Raw genomic sequence first — 6,783 nt, 5'->3', positions numbered from 1 at the left:
AAATTAAACATTTATTACCATTTTATTGAATGATTTTATAATAAATGGATATTTAATCTTGTTGAATGCTTTTCAGCATCTATTGAGATGATCATGTAGTTTCTATCTTCCTTTTTGTTGATCTGGTGAATGACATCAATTGATTTGTATACGTTGAACAAGTCTTGGATCCCTGGGATGAAGCCCACTTGATTGTGTGGTGGATGATTCTGAATATGTTGCTGTATTTGGTTTGCTAAGATTTTGTTGATTTTTGCATCTATGTTCATCACACATACTGGTCCATAATTTTGTTTGTAGTGTATTTGTTTGGTTTTGAGATCAGTGTTGGGAAGTATTCTTCCCTCCTGAATTTTTTTTTTTTTTTTAAAGTTTCAGTAGGTTAGGTATTACATCTTATTTGAAGGTTTAGTAAAATTCACTGGTGAAGCCATCTAGTCTTGGGCTTTTGTTCTTAGGGAGACTTAGTATTATTACTGATTCAATACCTGTGGTTATGATTGGACTGTTTTCGCTATTTTGTCCTTATTCAATCTTGGGAGGGTGTATGAGTCTATTAATTTGGGCATTCCTTCTAGGTTGTCCAGTTTGCTTGCATAGACTTTTGTGATATGTTCTTACCATCCCTTGTATTTCTGCAGTATTTACTATGATTTTGCATCCTTCATTTGATTCTATTAATTTGTGTTTTCTCTGTTCTTTTCTTTATAAGCCTAGCTAAAGGCTTGTCAATTTTACTTTTTCAAAGAACCAACTCTTGGTTTCACTGAACTTTTGGGCTGTTTTAATTTCTATTTCATTTATTTCTACTTGAATTTTTATTTCCTTCTACTGGTTTCTGGATGCGTTTGTTCTTTTTCTATTTCCTTCATCTGCAGTTAGATTATTTGAGATGTTTCTTGTTTATTTTAATGTTGGCCTGTGTTGCTATGAACTTCCCATTTAGGACGGTTTTTAGTGCATCCGAGTCTGGTAACTTATCTTTCCCTTTTCACTAGTCTCTACATACTTTTTGATGTCTTCTTTAATTTCTTATTGACCTAGGACTAGTCTGCAGCATTTAGTCTCGACATGTTTGGGTTTATTCCAGGATTCTTCTGTGGTTAATTTCAGCTTTACAGCATTATAGTTAATGAAGATGCATAATAATGCTACTTTAGTATATTTTCTGAGGCGTGTTTTTGGTGGTAGAATATGATCTACTTTGAGAATGGTCCATGTGCACTAGAGAAGTGTATTCACTTCTTTTGGTATAGAACACTCTATAAATGTCCAATAAATCCATCAGTTTTAACACTGCATTTATGCCCTGAAGTTCTTTGCTAATTCTCTGTCTGGGTGATCTCTACCTTTATGTCAGTGGTATGTTGAGGTTTCCAACAATAATGTATTCTTATCTGTATGTTACTCTGTCTATTAATAGTTGCTTTACATAAGTAGATGTGCCTGTTTTAGGTGCACAGATGTTATATATTTTGCTGAATTGTTCCCTTGACATTATATATTATCCACCTTTGTCCCTAATTGCTTTTTTAGTTGAAAGTCTATCTTATATAAGAATAGCATTTCCTGCTTTCCATTATGCATTATTGGCTTGTAAAACCTTGCTCCAGGGCCTCCCCTGGCGGTGCAGGCAATTGAGCGCAGCGCTGTGAAGCTGTCAGCAGCCTCCCCAGCGCCAGTTGGATCCCGGCTGGCCAGGGAGGGTCCCACATGGCGAGGCAGACCTTTCCTGTCGCGCCCGCTGCTCCCCTCAGCAGTGTATTTCATCAGTCTGCCTGTTCTGTTCCCCGCTCTGTCTCTGGTGAATCCTCTCACCCTCCTGCGCATCTGGCCTGTACCCCAGTTCTTGTATAAATAAATAAATCTTTAAAAAAAAAAATACCTTGCTCCAACCCTTCATTTTCAGTCTTTCAATTTTTAATGGGTATCTTGCACACAAAGTATAGATGACAAAGTACATATGTCTGAAACTTTTAAAGCCAATTTGTCATTACATGCTTTTTGACTGGTAAGTTCATGCTATTCACATCTAGGATGATTATTGATTTATCGGTCATTCTGGGTTTTTCATTGTCTCCGTTTCTTTTTCCAGTTGCTTCTCTTTACTCCTGGATGACTTTCCTTCATGGTTTTATCAATGCCTTTGTTTCTTCACCTGAGAGGCTCTTTTCTAGATTATCAGTCAGTGGTTACCATGGAGATTACCTGGGTAAGGTAATCATCATGGTTACCTTACTTACTATGTGTTTAAAAAGTCCTTTATGAACTGGCGCCTCCTCTGACATTTAACTATATAGAATCTGTCCATTTCTTCCTCTTATGTGTCTGAAGTGTTGCTGACACATAATATTCATGCTCATGCTTTCAAGCTCATCATTTTCCTCAATTTTGTGTTTTTAGTTTTTTCAACATTTCTTGTCAGGCAGGTTTGGTGCATGATGAACACTATTAGCTTCTGTTTGTCTAGTAAAACCTCTGAGGGCCTCCCTGGGCACCTAGTGGTTAAGTCTCCGTGCTATGATCCCTATGGCCCGAGTTTGATCACCAGCCAGGGAACTAACTCACATATGGTGCAGCAGACCTCTCCTGTCTTGCCTGGTGCTCCCCTTACCAGTGTATTTCTGTAAATCTACCTGTTCTGCTCCCTAGTCTCTCTCTGATGAATCCTCTCACCCCCACACCGCTGGCCTATACCCCAGGTTTTCTATGCAAAAATAAAATCTTTAATAAAAAAAAAAAGCCTTGACCTTCATATTTGAATTATTTTCTAAGATACAGTATTCTTGGATGGCAGAACTTGTCTTTACACTCTCCTCTTGCCTAGAGAGTGACTGAGGTGAAATCTGAGGAAAGCTTAATTTAGGTGCCTTTGTAATCTTTTTCCTCGCTTTCTGTAAAACTTTTATTTTTGATTCTTAATAATTTAGCAATGATGTGTCTTGATGTAAGTCATTTTACATTTAGATATTTAAGTGCTTAATTCATTCCTTAGGCTTGGGAAATTCTTAGCTATTATTTATTTGAAGTGTTTCTGCTACCTTCTGGCTCTCTTTAGTTTCTGGAATACCCATTATCCTTATGTCTACTACTTTTTCGTAGTTTCCTCATTTTTCTGATGTCTTCTCTTTTAAGTTAGATGGTTCGCACATTTGAGTATTCTATTTCTGAAATTCTTCCATCAGTTTAATTCTGTTTCAATAAAGCATTTTCTACATTTATCTCATTTCATTCAGAGACTCTTGTTTCTTTCAATATTTTCAATCTCTTTGGTAAGGAACTCTCTTGTTCCTGAATCACTTTTCTAAGATTTTATAGCTGCCTCTTAGTCTTTGACCTTCCAGTAGCTCCATTAGCATTTTTAACATGGTTGTTTTAGCTTTGTCTGATAAACCTCTACTTCTGTATTCAAAATTTATGTCTCAGAACTTCTGCTCTTCTCATTGTGTTTCTCCTTCTCGTATTCAGATAGTCCTTGCTTCCTAACCATGTGTGTTGCCTTATTTGCTTTTTTGGTGGTTTGGGTGCTGCTTTAATTCTGTTATTTGCTTATTTGCCGCTTTAATTCTGTTATATTGCCTTATCTGCTTTTTTGGTGGTTTCAGCGCTGCTTTAATTCTGTTTCTCTTCGTAGTTTGAGGCGGGGTCAGAAAGGGAGACAGGGGCTTAAATATTGTTTCAATTCTTGAGGAATGAGGTGGGTTACCTCTGCCTCCTCCATCTCCATAGCCAGCTCTGTTCAGTGCTTTAGCTGTGGTAACCTCCCATCCCGCCTCCCTGCTCCTCCCGTCTGCCATAGATTGTGATCTATGAAGCTTGCTTCTCCTGGTGAGGAGGCGCAGCTCGGCTCCTCCAGGATCATGGGACTCAGGTGTGCCTGGCAGGAAGGAAGCTCAGTTTCTTCACTTATAAAACAAGAATAATAAATTGGGCTCGTGAGTTACAGGACGACAGAATGAGCTAATACACATAGGCAAGTAGAAAAAGCAAGTAATAACCGTTCACCCTACCACTAATGTTTCTGTGACTGAATTGGTCTTGTTATTAGTGGTCACCACTGAGGCCCTGTTGCTCATTTTCACCAGCATTTGGCCATGCTACGCCTACTTCTCAGGCAGCTCCTGTATCCACAGAACCAAACCAGCCAACCACTGCCAGTCCCGGCCTGCCACTAGCCTGCTCCCCATCCTAGAGAAAGCCTAGCTTTATTTCCAACACTACAGCATCTGTTGTCCTGAGCAAAGTGATCTGAGGCACAGTCCCACATGCCTTTGCTGTCTTCAGCTGCTTTAGGTTCTAGCACGTGAAGAATCCCCATGTCTCACTCAGCCTCTCCCTCCTTAACTCAAGGGGTACTTAGTACTAGCCTCTCTTCATTTCCCTGACACTTCAGCCCCATTTGCTGCCCCTCATTTTCTTGTTTTGAGTAATGTCCTCAGCGACCTGAAGAGACACTGGCCTTCAATAACTTCCTCTTGCTACATTTAGCACTGACCACGCACAGCAAAAGTGCCAGTGTTGGTCCTGCCCCAGACAACCTGCAGTGACTCTAATGTTCCTGGGGGGGGGGGGGGGGGGATTTCCAGTGCAGAGGTGTGTCCTGGGGTTAACTCCCAGGCATCTGGATAAACAGGAGGGAGAGTTAAACACCCAAAGACACCAGGAGAAGATCTAGGGAAGTAGAAGGAATCCAAGTGAACCTCACTCAGAGCCACTGGTCACAACTGGAGGCTCTTGGTGATGTGGGAAGTTTTGTTGAAAGCAGTAGAAAGGGGGGCTATGAATTGGCAGAGCTTCACCTCTCAGGCTTCCCAAGTGGGGCTTCTGCGCAGCTGTACTCAAATTCCCTTTCAAATTAGTGTCAAGCTCATCTACTTTTTAAAAAGCAAATGGCCCGTACTCCTTACTTGAAGCCCAGCCATGGCGGCACCTTTCCTGACAGACGGGCTGGTATCCAGCGTCAGGTAGCCTGTCGTCTGCCCAGGTGTCCGTCAGTTCCGGGGGGAGCATCCAGGGTCAGGAGCTCCCCGTCATAATCCTGCTCACGACCCCACTCCCAGCAGCCCTCGATGCCCACTCCATTGCTAGCGCTAGGCCTTCTTTTTGGAATGAGTGTCCCCACATCCACCACCAGGGATTGTGTCAGCGGCCTGACTTCAGATTTCTCAGGGGAATCTGTACTCCCTTTGGTCTCCCGAGTTCGCTGGTGTCCTTCTCTGGGTTCTTCTGCATGATGCCTGCTGACCCTGACAGTGTTTGGGCCTGCCGTATTTTGTTGAACAAGACGCAGGGGTACGTTCTGCTTTGCTCAGAGGTGTGCTGTACGTGGGATGACTCGGCGTGCGGCCTGTCCCGGTGGCAGGAGACCCCAGGATGAGGCCATGAGCGTGAGCGGAGAGCCGGAACACGGGCAGAGGGCCCCAGGCCCGCTCACCGGCCCCTCCTCAGCAGGATGGGCTGTGGGCTTTGCCTTTTTAAACACCAGGGTGCGGACCAGGTCGGGTGGAGACCCGGAGCCAGCAGCCCAGGGCCAGGAGGATGGGATGGGAGCTCAGTAAGCACTTGAGCCAAGATAAGGCTTGGAGAGGGTGCGGGGTCCCGGCCTCCCAGACCAGCTGTGTGTGCACCACGCGGCGGAAGAGAATGAGGACAGGTTTCGGCCAAGGGTGCTCGTAATAGGCCTGGACACAGCCAGGGGGGCTGGGACTAGAGCTCCGGGCACGTCTGACGAAGCCGCCCCAGCTCCCGCGGTGTCTCACACGTCTGACTTAGAAACCGAGTCCCGTGCCCAGGGTGTGGTCACCTCATTACCCATTCAGCTTGTCAGACTGAGCGAGAGCGGAGCCGCCGACCAGAATGACCCATGTGAGGGCTGAAACGGTGACAACACGTCACCACCCGGCCGTGGGAGAGACCCCCCGGGGGAAGCAGGGCCCAGCAGTCACAGCAGTGGCGTAAGGACAGGTCAGTGCCCGTCTTCAGGCGTTTCATGTAAAACCGCGTTGGTGGACGAGGATTCAGAATGCTTTGGTTTGTAAACTTAAATGCTGAGTTCTGAGCTGGACCCCCAAGGCCCTGGGGACCAGCAGCTCGGGAAACGTCCACCCCGGTGGTGGTGGCAGGCGGGGAGGCGACGCCTCCTCACAGCATTTACAAGGGGCTGATGGGCCGGAACAGCCCGGCTCGTCTCTCCAGCGGTTTTCACGGGTTTTGACTTCCCTGTTTTTTATGTGAAAGTTTCCGTGACGCAAACGGTGACCGGCAGGTGAAGGCTCTGACGGACGCTCAGGCGCCAGCGCGGAGGCCTCTGAGGCAGAGGAGCTGCCCGCGGGCCCCTGCGCTCACAGGCCCGGCTGACCCGGCGAGGGGAATAAAGAGGCCGGAAGGGTCTGCAGCGAGTCACCGCGGGGTGCGCGGCTGAGGCGGGCGGGAGAGGCAGCCACGCGCGCCTCCGGCTCGGCTCTCGGGGCTTTGTTTCAGACATTTTGGCGCGTCCTCTCCTCCCTCCCGCTTCTGTGCTCGGCTCTCATCTCCTGGTCTCCTCTCTCCCTGCTCTTCCCTGTGGGCTCTTCCTCCCCTCGCTCTCCTCCCCCCCAACAACTGCCCGATCGATTCAAAGTAATAAGCGTGCAGCGAAATAGGTTCTCCTGGTGCATCTCAGGTTCACCCCAACACACACGCCTCAGGGCGGCTGAGCCACAGGCTGCGGCGGCGAGTGTCGTCTCTGCTGTTTCCTCGGTTCTCTCCCCAATAAACTCTGGGGGGTTCGCGTAGACGCCTCCT

Source organism: Talpa occidentalis, unplaced genomic scaffold (assembly GCF_014898055.3).
Source record: "Talpa occidentalis isolate TD23 unplaced genomic scaffold, MPIMG_talOcc4v2.1 talOcc4.17, whole genome shotgun sequence".
In the NCBI taxonomy this organism is placed as follows: Eukaryota; Metazoa; Chordata; class Mammalia; order Eulipotyphla; family Talpidae; genus Talpa; species Talpa occidentalis.
Note: the sequence above shows the minus strand (reverse complement) of the source record.